Source organism: Ovis canadensis, chromosome 22, assembly GCF_042477335.2.
Source record: "Ovis canadensis isolate MfBH-ARS-UI-01 breed Bighorn chromosome 22, ARS-UI_OviCan_v2, whole genome shotgun sequence".
Lineage (NCBI taxonomy): Eukaryota > Metazoa > Chordata > Mammalia > Artiodactyla > Bovidae > Ovis > Ovis canadensis.
Window position 1 is genome coordinate 44,144,213 of NC_091266.1, and position 13,240 is coordinate 44,157,452.

Here is a 13,240-nt window from a genome sequence, read left to right on the forward strand (position 1 = left end):
TGCTACTTCATCCCTTTCAGAACACCTAACGTTCCTTATCGTTTTTCTGATAAGGAATCTGGAAGTAGAGGGGACCACTGGCATGTGAAGGGCCATCTTCACTCCATTCCTTGCAGGGTAGGGGCCTTCAGGTCACAGCAAGCCTCAGGCCCGGGTATATATCAAAGGAGAGGGCAACACAGATCATGAGACAGTCTTGATCTTGCTCCAAAACATGGTTACCAGGGCCCCTCACAGCGAAAAGCTGCTGTTGCCGCTCTTCCAAGAGTGAAAAGGCCAGGCCTGATGAAAGCAGATCTACACTTCCTGCCAAGAGAAACAGCAGGAGCTGGCCTAACCCTTGCCCAAAGCAGACTGTGTCAGTAACAGTGGCCATACTTTAAATCTCCTTAACCCTTCCACCCCTGAAGGGAGGTTTTACATCTTAGGCTGCTATGTCATCTCCAACCCTCCCCTCACTCTTTAAGACAGGTTGTATTTTACCAGCCTCCCAAAGAAATCTACACATCTTGAGTCTATTTTCTAAGTGATAATAAGCCCAAATACTCTTTGTGTTTTTTAATAATTAGAGAAAATTAATATGGATAACTGCTAACAATAATTATAGTATTTATTAGAATAATGTGTTGAGCTCAGTTTTAAGCAATTTTTCTACTTTTAACTTTATAGCCCCACTATAAAAAGTAGGTTTTATATCTCCTATCATCTGATTACAAAAATGATGTTCATAGAACAGAATCCTGGGTAATATCATAGAGTATTTAATGTCAGGTCTGGACTTGAATTCAAGTTCAGTTTATCCGTATTATTCCATTATATCACAGATGCTGTTAAAGAGCAATGGTTAGTATGGTAGAACTTTAAAACTTATAAACCTATTCCCTATGCATTATCTAATTTTATCCCTATAGGAATTCAAGAAAGTAGGAATGGCAGGCAGTGTTCTCTTTTACAGATGAAGAAACTGAGGCTCAAAACAGTTAAAACTATTTGTCTGAGGGAACATGGAAAGTTAGTGGCTGAGTTGTCAGGAGTTTCTTGTGGAATGTTCCAGGATGCCTCCTTTCACTTCATCAAGACAGGCCATCAATAACCAAAGGGCCATTTAATAAGTGCTTCTGTTCTCTCAATGACAGGGAGATGCTTTAATCTAGTTTTATTATATGAACATATTGACAATCAAAAAGGAAAATTGGAGGCATTTAGAAGCCATGAAGTTAAAACAGGAGAAAAGGGCTGCACTGGGCAGCCCTGGGTGCCCTGAAGTCCAGGTCCTAAGGACCAGCATGTAGGTAGCTGGCCCCTGGCTTCAGGGTCCCTGAGGTGTAAACTTGGAAATTCAATGTGAAAGTGGTTTATGGCACAAGTTTCACCATCAGAGAAACCTAGGCTGGGTTCTAGGACTGGTTCGGTCCACTGCGGACCTGATGGCCCTTGGCATCAGATCTCTGGTCTGTAAAGAGGAATACTGATAGTGCCCAGTTCATGGGGCAGCTGTGTTGGCTAATGGAAATAATACTTATAAGGCATTTGGCTTAGTGCCCAGCATAAATAAAAGAGGAGATTAGAGGTATTGACAGACTTGGGGCTAGAAGGGAAAGCTTGGGGCTAGACAGGGGGTGCTGAATGTTTGCTTTTTGTTCTGCTTTTTGCTCAAAATTGATTCTCAGTGGGTATCATCAAATTTATCTTATTTTCCTTACCCTTTCATTGACACAGCCTCTGAAAACCCACAAGGTACTTGTCACAGGAATTAGCTCATTGAATTGTCACAGCCAGTCTTGGAGAGATGCTGTGAAGGAAGTAGAGATCTGAGAGAGGGAGAGGGGCTAGCCCATGGTTACACTTTGAATATCTGGCAGGGCAGAGGCCAGAAACCACTTTCATCTTATTAGCCCATTCTGGTAGTTTGTCCTTGGCTCCTATGGCAAGCAAAGATAAGCCACAAATATGTGTCTGAAAGATATCAAAGGATACCCACCCATCTCCCAGTCATGATTAAGACTTTCCTATGAAAATTTTGGCACTGGGGAGCTCCCCGTCTTACCTTTATCGGTTTCTCTCTGAGGCAAGAAGGTGCCATCTTCCTTTCTATAACACCTTTATCTTATAGCCCAATGCCTGGCACATAGCAAAAACATCCATAAATATTTGCTAAGTGATTTGGTTAAATTAGAATATTATATTCATTGGAGTTACTTTTAATTTACTCCAGAGTTTATGTTTCTATAATCTTCGTTATGAAGTTTCCATTTGTTGGTTACTCATTACTCGCACTTATAGTTTGCTGAGTATTCCTCATGCAGTATGTGATCAAAAACTTGAAAAAAATTCAATGTTGGAGATATCACATCTGTCATTTTTCAAATGACTAAACTGAGGCATAGAGAAGTTAAGTAACTTGCCCAGATGTATATACTCGGTAAAATGATGGAGTCAGGCTTTGGTTCCAGAAAGTCTCATGTGGGAGCTCATATTCTTACCACCACTTTATACTATTTCTCAGTATTTGGTTGATTCTGTCATCTAATCACACAGAATGGGTTCACAATAAGGAAGTTTTGTTCTTGATAATAATGATGGCTACTAATAATGTTGACATGTGAGATGATCAGAAGGAAAGCTGTTCTCCCAAGTTCCAGGAAAGTGAATTGTTTCTAAATACATAATTCCTAACAGAGTTTAGATTCTACAAATTTTCAATGAAAGAGAAGAAAAATTACAGACTTACGATAGAAGTCAGATTTCTGCTACTGGTTTGTTCTGTTTAAATTGCATCTTTTGGTCTGTGAGATCTGAAAACCCTTTTCTGTCAGTATAAGCATGTGCACCTTTCAAGCATGCAAATACTTAAGGGATCTCATTAAAATTTTATTATTTTTATCTTCCATAGTAGTTCACCTCTAATCATAATTGGCCAGTTGGTAAATTTCCCCAAAATTTGTCTTATATCTATATTTCTCATCTGTACTAGAAATATCATTTGTCTTTTATTCTCATAAAGACAGGTGATATGGCCCAACAGAGAAAGAGAAAGAAATAGCAGAAGCTATTCTACATAGGGTGAAATAGATTTTAGAATGCACAGCATCTGTTTCTTCTCTAAATGTTTCAAATACTGCTTCCAGTTATTTTGGGGGTCCATGTGTAGATCAGACTTTTAGTTTTGTTTTATTTATGCTTTATTTGCTTGTTTTTAATTACATAGAAGTTTCTCTTTCACCTTGTATACTTGAAATTTAAAATGCTGTTTAAAAAAGAAGTATTGAATTTTCAATAATTTTTATTGAAAGGTTAAAGATCTTTTCTCCTAGTAATTAATTGGGCTTTGATAGGAACCTAGAGACAGGTCATTGTAAATCAGCTTTCATAACAGATATGACTTGAAAACAATTAAGCAACTTCTCATAGGTCACCTAGCAAAATCTAGCTAGGTGTAAAGTAGTAACCATACCCTTGACTCCACCAAGGAAAGTCCATCTCTTACACTAACTTACAGAATAAAAGCAAGTCTGGGACAATGAAGTTATATCTTATAATTCTCAAACTCCATGGTCTTTTCCAGAGTTATCCAACATTTATGATTTCAGACTCACTGGGACGGACTTTAGATTATTTAAGAACAGACTCCATGAATTAGCTATCACAAAGTTTGGAATGGAACCTGAAAGGCTATAGGTGCAAGAGAAACCTAGGTGAATCTGATGATTAGGTTTGGGCATCAATGATTATAGCTACATGCAAATCATTCCAGCCTAACCCAGCTCATAACTGACTAAACAGCATGGGCCAGGGGAGAGGGTATTGGAGAGCTCAGTTTTACTTTTGCTTTAGATGCTACCTGGTGAGCTTTGGACAATTCATCCCCTCCCCACACACACCATTTTCCTTCACTGTATCAAGGTAAGAGTTGGATGACCTTTCTGGCTGTAATATCCTGTGATAGGAGAAAGCAGTTTAGAATGAAAAAATGTAATTATCTTGGCCAATTCTGTGCTCCCTTTTCTGTTTTCATTTTCTTTACCATCCAGAAAGCAAAGCTCATAGTCGCCCTCAAATATCTTCTGCCTTTGAGGTAGGCCTGTGCCAAGGAAGCCTGCAAATAAAGTGATGTAAATGCCAGTCCTTATAGACTGCTCTCTACATTTATGTCACAGACAACAAGCATGTTTTTAGAGAGTGGGAGAAATATCCTGGCTTTATAGGAAGAAAAGAGAGAGATGAATATTTGAAGAGCTGAGAAGGTCTGTTACGGAATTTTGAGATTACCTTTACCCTTTGAAACAATTCTGCTGAAAAATATGAGATTTTGAGAAGTTATCTTTGGTGTATTTTTGGTCTGTAATTTTGTGTGGGTTTTTTGTTTGCTTATTATTGTAAGAAAACTGAAGCTGTGTACTAAACAGCAGAAATAATCTAAGTGTGAGTGTGTGTGTGTGTGTGTGTGTGTGTCTGTGTGTGTGTGTGCTGGGAGTAAAATGGGAATTAAGCAAAAGAAGAAAGAAAACTTGAGAGTAAGTGGACTTTTTCTTTCGGAGCAGTTCTTCAGTAAGAATTAGATGAGGGTGTTGGAGATAGGACCAAGGGATATTATTTCCTTAAATATGTTTTTCCCCAAATCTGTTTCATGGACTATTAGCATAAATGTCTGCAGACACTGTTAAAAACTCTTTATCTGTATTTTGGCACACAAATTTGGAGAATAAATAAAGGAAGCCCCATGGTTCACATTAAAATAGTAACGATACTGGTAAGTTCCACAGTTGCGGTAAATACTTGCTAAAATTAATTATAAAATGCATCTTCTGCCCCCCTCCCCGTCAAAACAACAACAACAACAACAACAACAACAACAAAAAGAAAACAGTTATTAAGGACCTAACTAACTAGTGTTCTGTAGAAACCAGGCTGCCAGTTAGAATTGGTTGAACAAATGAAAAATGTTCCTGGTTTCCACTAACCTAGTAGTCATTGGAAAAAATGTATCTTCTAAATCATGTTTGCTTTTAGCCAATAGCAAAGAGGAATGCTGTTAACTGAGGAAGAATTTTTTTTAACTGAAGTCACAGTAATTTATTCTGTATAGTAGTTGCAGGGTGAGGGAAATACTTTAAACCAACTAAAATCTGTACCCTTAACTGGGAGCAGGGTGGGGGTAGAGTGATGGCTTGTCTAGAGATATTGAGGTGCTAAACTGAATTGTACTCTTCAGGTGTTTTTAAAAGGCATATAATTGATCCGACCAGTCTGTCCTAAAGGAGATTAACCCTGAGTGTTCATTGGAAGGACTGATGTTGAAGTTGAAACTCCAATATTTTGGCCATCTGATGTGAAGAACTGACTCATCTGAAAAGGCCCTGATGCTGGGAAAGACTGAAGGCAGGAGGAGAAGGGGATGACAAAGGATGAGATGGTTGGATGGCATCACTGACTCAGTGGACATGGGTTTGGGTGGACTCCAGGAGTTAGTAATGGACAGGGAGGCCTCGAGTGCTGCAGTCCATGGGATCTCAAAGAGTTGAATACAACTGAGCGACTGAACTGAACTGATAATTGTTTCAGTAAATAGCATACAATTGCTCATTGATATCCCATATCTTCAGCTGAAATTTTTAATTTAGAAGGTCAGCAGGTGGTTACCATTTGTGATTTAGTGCCTTCCAAACATCCAGCATTCTGTTGTTGCAGGAGTGAGATTCACAGGATCAGTTAGCCTTAAGAATCCAACTGCCTGTTGGATTTGCATCTTTTGATTACTTGAACAATGAAATGAGTTGCTAGGTTCTAATGCTCACTCTTCTACCCATATGATGTTGGATATGTAAACCAGTTCCTTCATGTGCATAATAGATGTTCTCACGTCTGCTCTGTGAAGATCAAAAATAGTAAATGACCTGCATACTTGAAAAAAACTTTGTAGATCAAAACACTAGTGATTTGTGTTTTGGCACAAATCAGGCAACTGCTAGTTAGTAGAGTATCATCTCTGAGCTGGAGCTGGAACCCATATCATAGCTCTGGTTTGCCAGCTGATTCCTGTTAAATCTGGTAGGGAATAGTAATAAGGGACTGGAAAGCTGACGTAAAAAGAGTTTTCTCTGTTTTGCCTCTTATTATCCTTTTGCTTCTTGTCTTTTTCAACTTTCTATCCTATTAGCAACACCCCAGCAGTTTCTTTACTCTGGTGGTGACAGGTTAAAGTGTCAGTAGCTGATCCCACAGAGCTTTCCGATGGGTTGCATAACTAGTTTCTTTAGATCCCTCAGACTTCAGCACCTTCCTGCTAATACCTCTTCAGAGTTCCAGATCCTGGCCAAGTGGGGGCACTTCAGCTTTGAGTAATCAACGCTTTTAAGGAGTAACGTCTTCTCACAGGTCTGAATTTCTTTTGGCAGGAATGGCAACCCACTCCAATGTTCTTGCCTGGAGAATCCCAGGGACAGTGGAGCCTGGTGGGCTGCCATCTATGGGGTCGCACAGAGTCAGACACGACTGAAGTGACTTAGCAGCAGCAGCAGCAGCATGAATTTCCAAATTTAAATAATTCCAATCTCTTCTCATTGTTCCTCAGCCTTTGGGTTGGTAGCTGGTTTTGGTAGCTGTTTTGTGTGTATGTATGTGTTTTAATTGAAGTTTAGTTGCTTTACAACGATATGTTAGTTTCTGCTGTACAGCAAAGTGAATCAGCTATGCATACACATATATCCCCTCTTTTTTGGATTTCCTTCTCATTTAGGTCACTAAAGAGCACTGGATAGAGTTTCCTGTTCTATAGAGTATGTTCTCATTAGTTCTCTCTTCTATACATAGTAGTGTGTATATATCAATCCAGCTCTCTCAATCCATCCCACCTCTTGGTATCCATACGTTTGTCTTCTATGTCTCTATCTCTGTTTATTCTTTGAAAATGAGTTCATCTGTGTAATTTTTTTCTTCATTCCACTCATATGCATTAATTTGTAATATTTATCTTGCCATGTCCTGTCTTTTCAATTCATCAGTAACTAAATAGTAACACTCTGCCTTAAAGAGCATGAGTTTTTTTCTTCGACCCTTACTGATAAAGTAAATGTATAAACCAGGATTGTTTCCTTTCTCCTTACCTCCAACATACTCATGTTTGCTTTGTACATTTAAGCACATAGGCATAGTCTTCCCTGCTATGGAAAAGTCTTGTCTCTTGGTTCATCATTATACAGATCTTCTTCATAAACATTTTATTCTCTTGGTCTATCTTAATGCTCACACTTTTGCTGGAGACATAAATCAAATATTTTACTTTGTTTTTAAAACTACAGGATATCTCATTTTATTGCACTGTGAAGATAGAGTGTAACTTACAAATTGAAGGTTTGTGGTATCCCTGTATCAAGCAATTTTACTGGTGTAATTTTTCCAACAGCATTTGCTTGCTTGGTGTCTGTGTCACATTTTTTGTGAGAATTGTCAATTCTCACAGTATTTCAAAAATTATATTTGTTTGGTGATGTGATGTTTGTTAGTATTTAAGCATTTTTAAAACAATAAGGTGCTTTCTAAAATAAGATATGTGTATTATTTTAGGCATAATGCTACTGTAAACTTAAACTGCAGTATAATGTAAACTCTTAAGTACTGGGAAACCAAAAATTTATGTTACTCACTTTGTTGCAATATCTGATTTATTACAGTTGTCTGGAACCAAATGTTTGATATCTTCAGGGTATGCCTGTTCTTGAATTTAAGTGTAACAGCTATATAAGATGAAAATCGTATCTTGGCTTCAAAGTTGAGAAGTAATCAGAAGTAGTAGCAGTTATGAAAACTTGAAAGTGTAATCTAAAGGGTGTCAGATCCAGAAGTGGTAAAAATTAAAACCAGATTGGTAAAATAGCACTTGTTTTCTACTCATAGAACAGTTTGAACTGGATGTCTTCACATTCCAAACTGATATGAAGCTCAGAGTCATAATGTTACAGGATGGCTTATAAAGTGAAAATGAACGATTCCTTTAACCTTTGCAATGACTGGAAATTGCAGTTGGGGTTTCTAGATAGCAGAGGAATGGTTAAAAATGATTTATCTTATACTATTTTAGAAAGATGAATTAAATTTATTTCTTGAATATCAGAAGCATTTGCAAGAAATAACCTAAGTTGTACTTATGTTCATGAAATAAGCTAAAACTAGATTTGCTTACATGGCTTAAGTGGTTTCAGTGCTAAGAATTTGTTTAGTCTCAATTTTGTACTGTACTTTAACAGGGGTAGAGTTACCAACAGCAAGTTTCTGTGCCAAATGCATAGTATGGCCAAAAATATGGAAACGTTGGCTTTGGAGCTCTTTATGGTTACAGGCAATATTATTTTACAAAAGATGTAGAGCACAGGCAGTAAAGCACAAAAGTTAAAGTAAAAATGAACAGATCTAATAATGGAGTCAGATTTGTTCTTCCCTATACAATACTGATTCCCTGGTAGCTCAGCTGGTAAAGAATCCACCTGCAATGCAGGAGACCCAGGTTCAATTCCTGGGTTGGGAAGACCCATTGGAGAAGGGGTAGGCTACCCACTCCAGTATTCTTGGGATTCCCTAATGGCTCATTTGGTAAAGAATCTGCCTGATATTTGGGAGACCTGGGTTTGATCCCTGGGTTGGGAGGCTCCCCTGGAGAAGCGATAGGCTAGCCAATCCAGTATTCTTGCCTGGATAATTCCATGGACTCTATAGGCCATGGAGTTGCAAAGAGTCGAACACAACTGAGTGACTTTCACTTTCTTTCACTTTTGGACAATAGTTGGCCTCTTATTATCTACAGCTGATTGCTAATATGGAAAAATGTAGGCTCAATATTTGTATTCTTAATAAACATCCAAATCTTTTTTTGAATCTCCTAATCTTTAAATATTGGCTACTTTTTAAAAAATTAAATACTAAGAAGGCTAACTCTGTGAACTTGTAAAGCTCTCCTCAGAACCAGATTTGGTCCCCTCAGCATCAGTTGTCAACTTTTATTTTAGACAATCTCAAACCTTCACCATCAGCCTGGTTTGAATGCATATGATATGATATTCATATTAGTAGCAGAAGAGGAAGAAAAGACCCTCTAATCAAGAGGAGAGACTCAGTTATGATTAGAAGCAATTGATCAGTAATCATGATTTCAAAATGTTCTGTGGCTGAGTAAGTGCTCTTTATTTCTGTAACAACTTGGGGAACTATAACATTGTAAGAGTCCCTGTTGAGAAATTTTTTTTTTTTTTTAATTTTTAGTTTTTTATTTTTTAAATTTTAAAATCTTTAATTCTTACATGCATTCCCAAACATGAACCCCCCTCCCACCTCCCTCCCCAGAACATCTTTCTGGGTCATCCCCATGCACCAGCCCCAAGCATGCTGCATCCTGCGTCAGACATAGACTGGCGATTCAATTCACATGATAGTATACATGTTAGAATGTCATTCTCCCAAATCATCCCACCCTCTCCCTCTCCCTCTGAGTCCAAAAGTCCATTATACACATCTGTGTCTCTTTCCCTGTCTTGCATACAGGGTCATCATTGCCATCTTCCTAAATTCCATATATATGTGTTAGTATACTGTATTGGTGTTTTTCTTTCTGGCTTACTTCACTCTGTATAATCGGCTCCAGTTTCATCCATCTCATCAGAACTGATTCAAATGAATTCTTTTTAACGGCTGAGTAATACTCCATTGTGTATATGTACCACAGCTTTCTTATCCATTCATCTGCTGATGGACATCTAGGTTGTTTCCATGTCCTGGCTATTATAAACAGTGCTGCGATGAAAGCCCAGAGATAAATCCACACACATATGGACACCTTATCTTTGACAAAGGAGGCAAGAATATACAATGGAGTAAAGACAATCTCTTTAACAAGTGGTGCTGGGAAAACTGGTCAACCACTTGTAAAAGAATGAAACTAGATCACTTTCTAACACCACACACAAAAATAAACTCAAAATGGATTAAAGATCTAAATGTAAGATCAGAAACTATAAAACTCCTAGAGGAGAACATAGGCAAAACACTCTCAGACATAAATCACAGCAGGATCCTCTATGATCCACCTCCCAGAATTCTGGAAATAAAAGCAAAAATAAACAAATGGGATCTAATTAAAATTAAAAGCTTCTGCACAACAAAGGAAACTATAAGCAAGGTGAAAAGACAGCCTTCTGAATGGGAGAAAATAATAGCAAATGAAGCAACTGACAAACAACTAACCTGTTGAGAAATTTTAAGAATTTAGAATTAGAAGGATAGTCTTAATTATATTTAAGTAATTAAAATAGTTTTAACACTTCCCTATTAAGATAGACTTTGAAATACTAACATCTAGTTTTAGACAAGTATATGGTATAAAAAAAATATTTGTAACAATTCACTGCTATTCTCTATGGTATGCTGGATAAGGCTGGGATAAAGTTGATGGAAGGAAACTCAGAATGGCCTTTAGAGGAGCATGCCTTGAATTCTCTAGGTGAATGAACTTGGTCAGAAAGCGTTAAGATATATTCTTGCATATGGTGGCAGATGGTGACTATAGTATTTATACTGAGGAGATTCCTATTTGACACATAAAGAAACTTTTAATCATTACATCAAATTCCTATTGTTATGTGCTTGGGGGAACCACCAAACATATGCTATTCTTTTACTTTCTCTGCATTTGCACAATTGCTTCCATATGTGGGCCTGGATGTCTTCCCCTCTGTCTATATTATCAGTTCCTGTTTTTAGAGGACAGCTTCTAACCTCTTAAGAGGCCTTTTCAGACTTTGTTAATAAAAATCCATTGTCTTTCTATCACAGCATTCTGTTTATATGGCTGAATTTCATGGCTCCATATTTGTTCTTAAAATATTTCAAGCAAGACTTTCTCTTTTGTTTGTTTAGTAGCTAACTTGTGTCTGACTCTTTGCAATCCCATGGACTGTAGCCTGCCAGCCTCCTCTGTCCATGGGATTTTTCAGGCAAGAATACTGGAGTGCATTGCCATTTCCTTCTCCAGGGGATCTTCTAGACCCAGGTCTCCTGCATTGCAGGCAGATTCTTCACTGACTGAGCTATGAGGGAAGCTCAACTCATGACTCAAGATTACAAAACTAAAAACTGATATCTACCTCCTGAGCTACTTATTGGTAACACTTACCCTACTATGGCACTTATTTGCCACACAGGCATGTTCAGAAAAGATCAACTGCAATTGTTTCCATTCTTACACAAGTTTCCACTTCTCCAGTGGTTTCTCTGTCAACAAATGGCATTATCATCTAACCTGATAAAATCCATGAATCCAGACATTCTTCTGATGGAAAAAATTTTCATGTATTGAGATATGGGAAATTCATTCTGGTTTATGCTGGATTTGGCTTGAACTTTGTAAACTAAAATGTCATGTCTTACGGCCCATCAAACAGACATTGTACATCTGCTTTAACTACTAAAAGGATACACTTATGATTCAAAATGTAGTAACTGTGGTTTAGGCGTTGAGAATGGAGCTGGATACATTGTGAATGCGCTTTCAGGTCCATTGGTGCATTTTTAAGAATTTCAGTTTTCTGTACTCTCTCAAACTTGAGGACATGACTAACAATTCCCAAAACAGTATCTTGCTAGCAGCTGCCTGCCATAACTTTATGGTCTCGTTAACTTTATGCAACAATTTCCAGCCCTTGCTTAACCAGCACCCTTAGTTCTTGCTAGCTCCAACTATAATTGTTAAATAACTCCTGTAACTAACTGTACCCTTGTGGTTTATAAACCTCTCTCTTTTCATAGTCCAGTAGAACACAATTCAAGTGCCTCTTGAATCTGTGTTTCCCAGGCTGTAGTCTCATTTCTGTTCAAATAAAACTTTTATATTCTTATTGTCTATGGATTAATCTGTGCTTCCTTCTCTTTATTATCCAAAGGTAATAAGTCACAACCTTGGGAGTTTCTCAGGTGAAATCTGAAAGACTGAACAAAGTGACAAGCCATGGCAGATAAGTAGATGGCAGGGTTCATCAAATGAATTTATTTGGCTTGCCCTGGGTGGCCACAAAATTAATGGATCATATCTTCAACAGCCCACCAGAATCTTAAAAGCTTATACAGAGTCCTTAACTTGGTTCAGACACATATTTAGTCTAGGTGATCTTGCCAATACCTTATTCTCTCATGGTTGTGTCCTTGAACTAGCTTCTAGTATGGGAGTGGTGTAGGCAGCATGCATATTGCAAGGACAAGGAGGTGGGGATGAGCCTGTAGTTGCCTGGGTCCAGTTTAGGTCAACTGGAGGGTACAATGTGTACGTGACCTCCTCCCTTGGTCTCCTCTAATTCTGTCTCCTCTTAGTATCTTAAATGGAAGGGGTAAATTGTCAAGACTTAAAGATATGTTAACCACATGCAAAAAGGAGCCCTGTTTGGTTCCTGGTTTGAAGAAACAACTGTTTAAAAAGGACAATATTGGAGACTCTGAACAATGACTGGATGTTAACTGATACTAGGAAATTGTCAGTATTTTTCAGTTGTGATAATGGTTATGTTCGAAAAATTTCTTTTAGAAAATACTTAAATATTTAGACATGAAATGATAAGTTTGGTTTGCTTTAAGAATCTCGTGGGATGAGAAGGAGCTGGGAATATAGACAACAAAATATTGAGAAACATTTCTTAGTATTTAGACATATGTCATTATTTCTAAACATGACCTACTTGGCATTCCCAGTAGTAATCACCTTAGTTCTTCCCATTCCCACTGTGGAATATGCCAATTACCTCTTACATATGTTCCTATAATAGTTTTGAATTGGTCTTACCTTGTCAAATTTATCTTCTAAATAATTATAAATGTTTAATTCTAAACATTAAACTTTTTTTTCTGAAAACATGTTTTATCCATTCCCCTTAAAATCCTCTGTGTCAAATAGTTTGAACTTCATGCCAGTTTTCAAAGATATTTATTATCTGGCTTCTCTGACTCTTTATCTCTCTACTACCCATGTACACTTCTTCTGTAAACAGAATTTTCATTTCATTGAACTTTGACATAATCATCTGTCTCCTGTCATATCAACTCAGTTGGGAAACCATTCCTGATCTCTAGCCATTTTCCAACATGTATTTAGTATTTTCATGCTTTTCAGCTATTTGTTTCATTATTATTCTAGTTAGACTCAAGGATGTTGAGAAGGTTATAAGCCACTTGCCAGTTTCTATAAGTTGGCTGTATTTGCATGAATCTG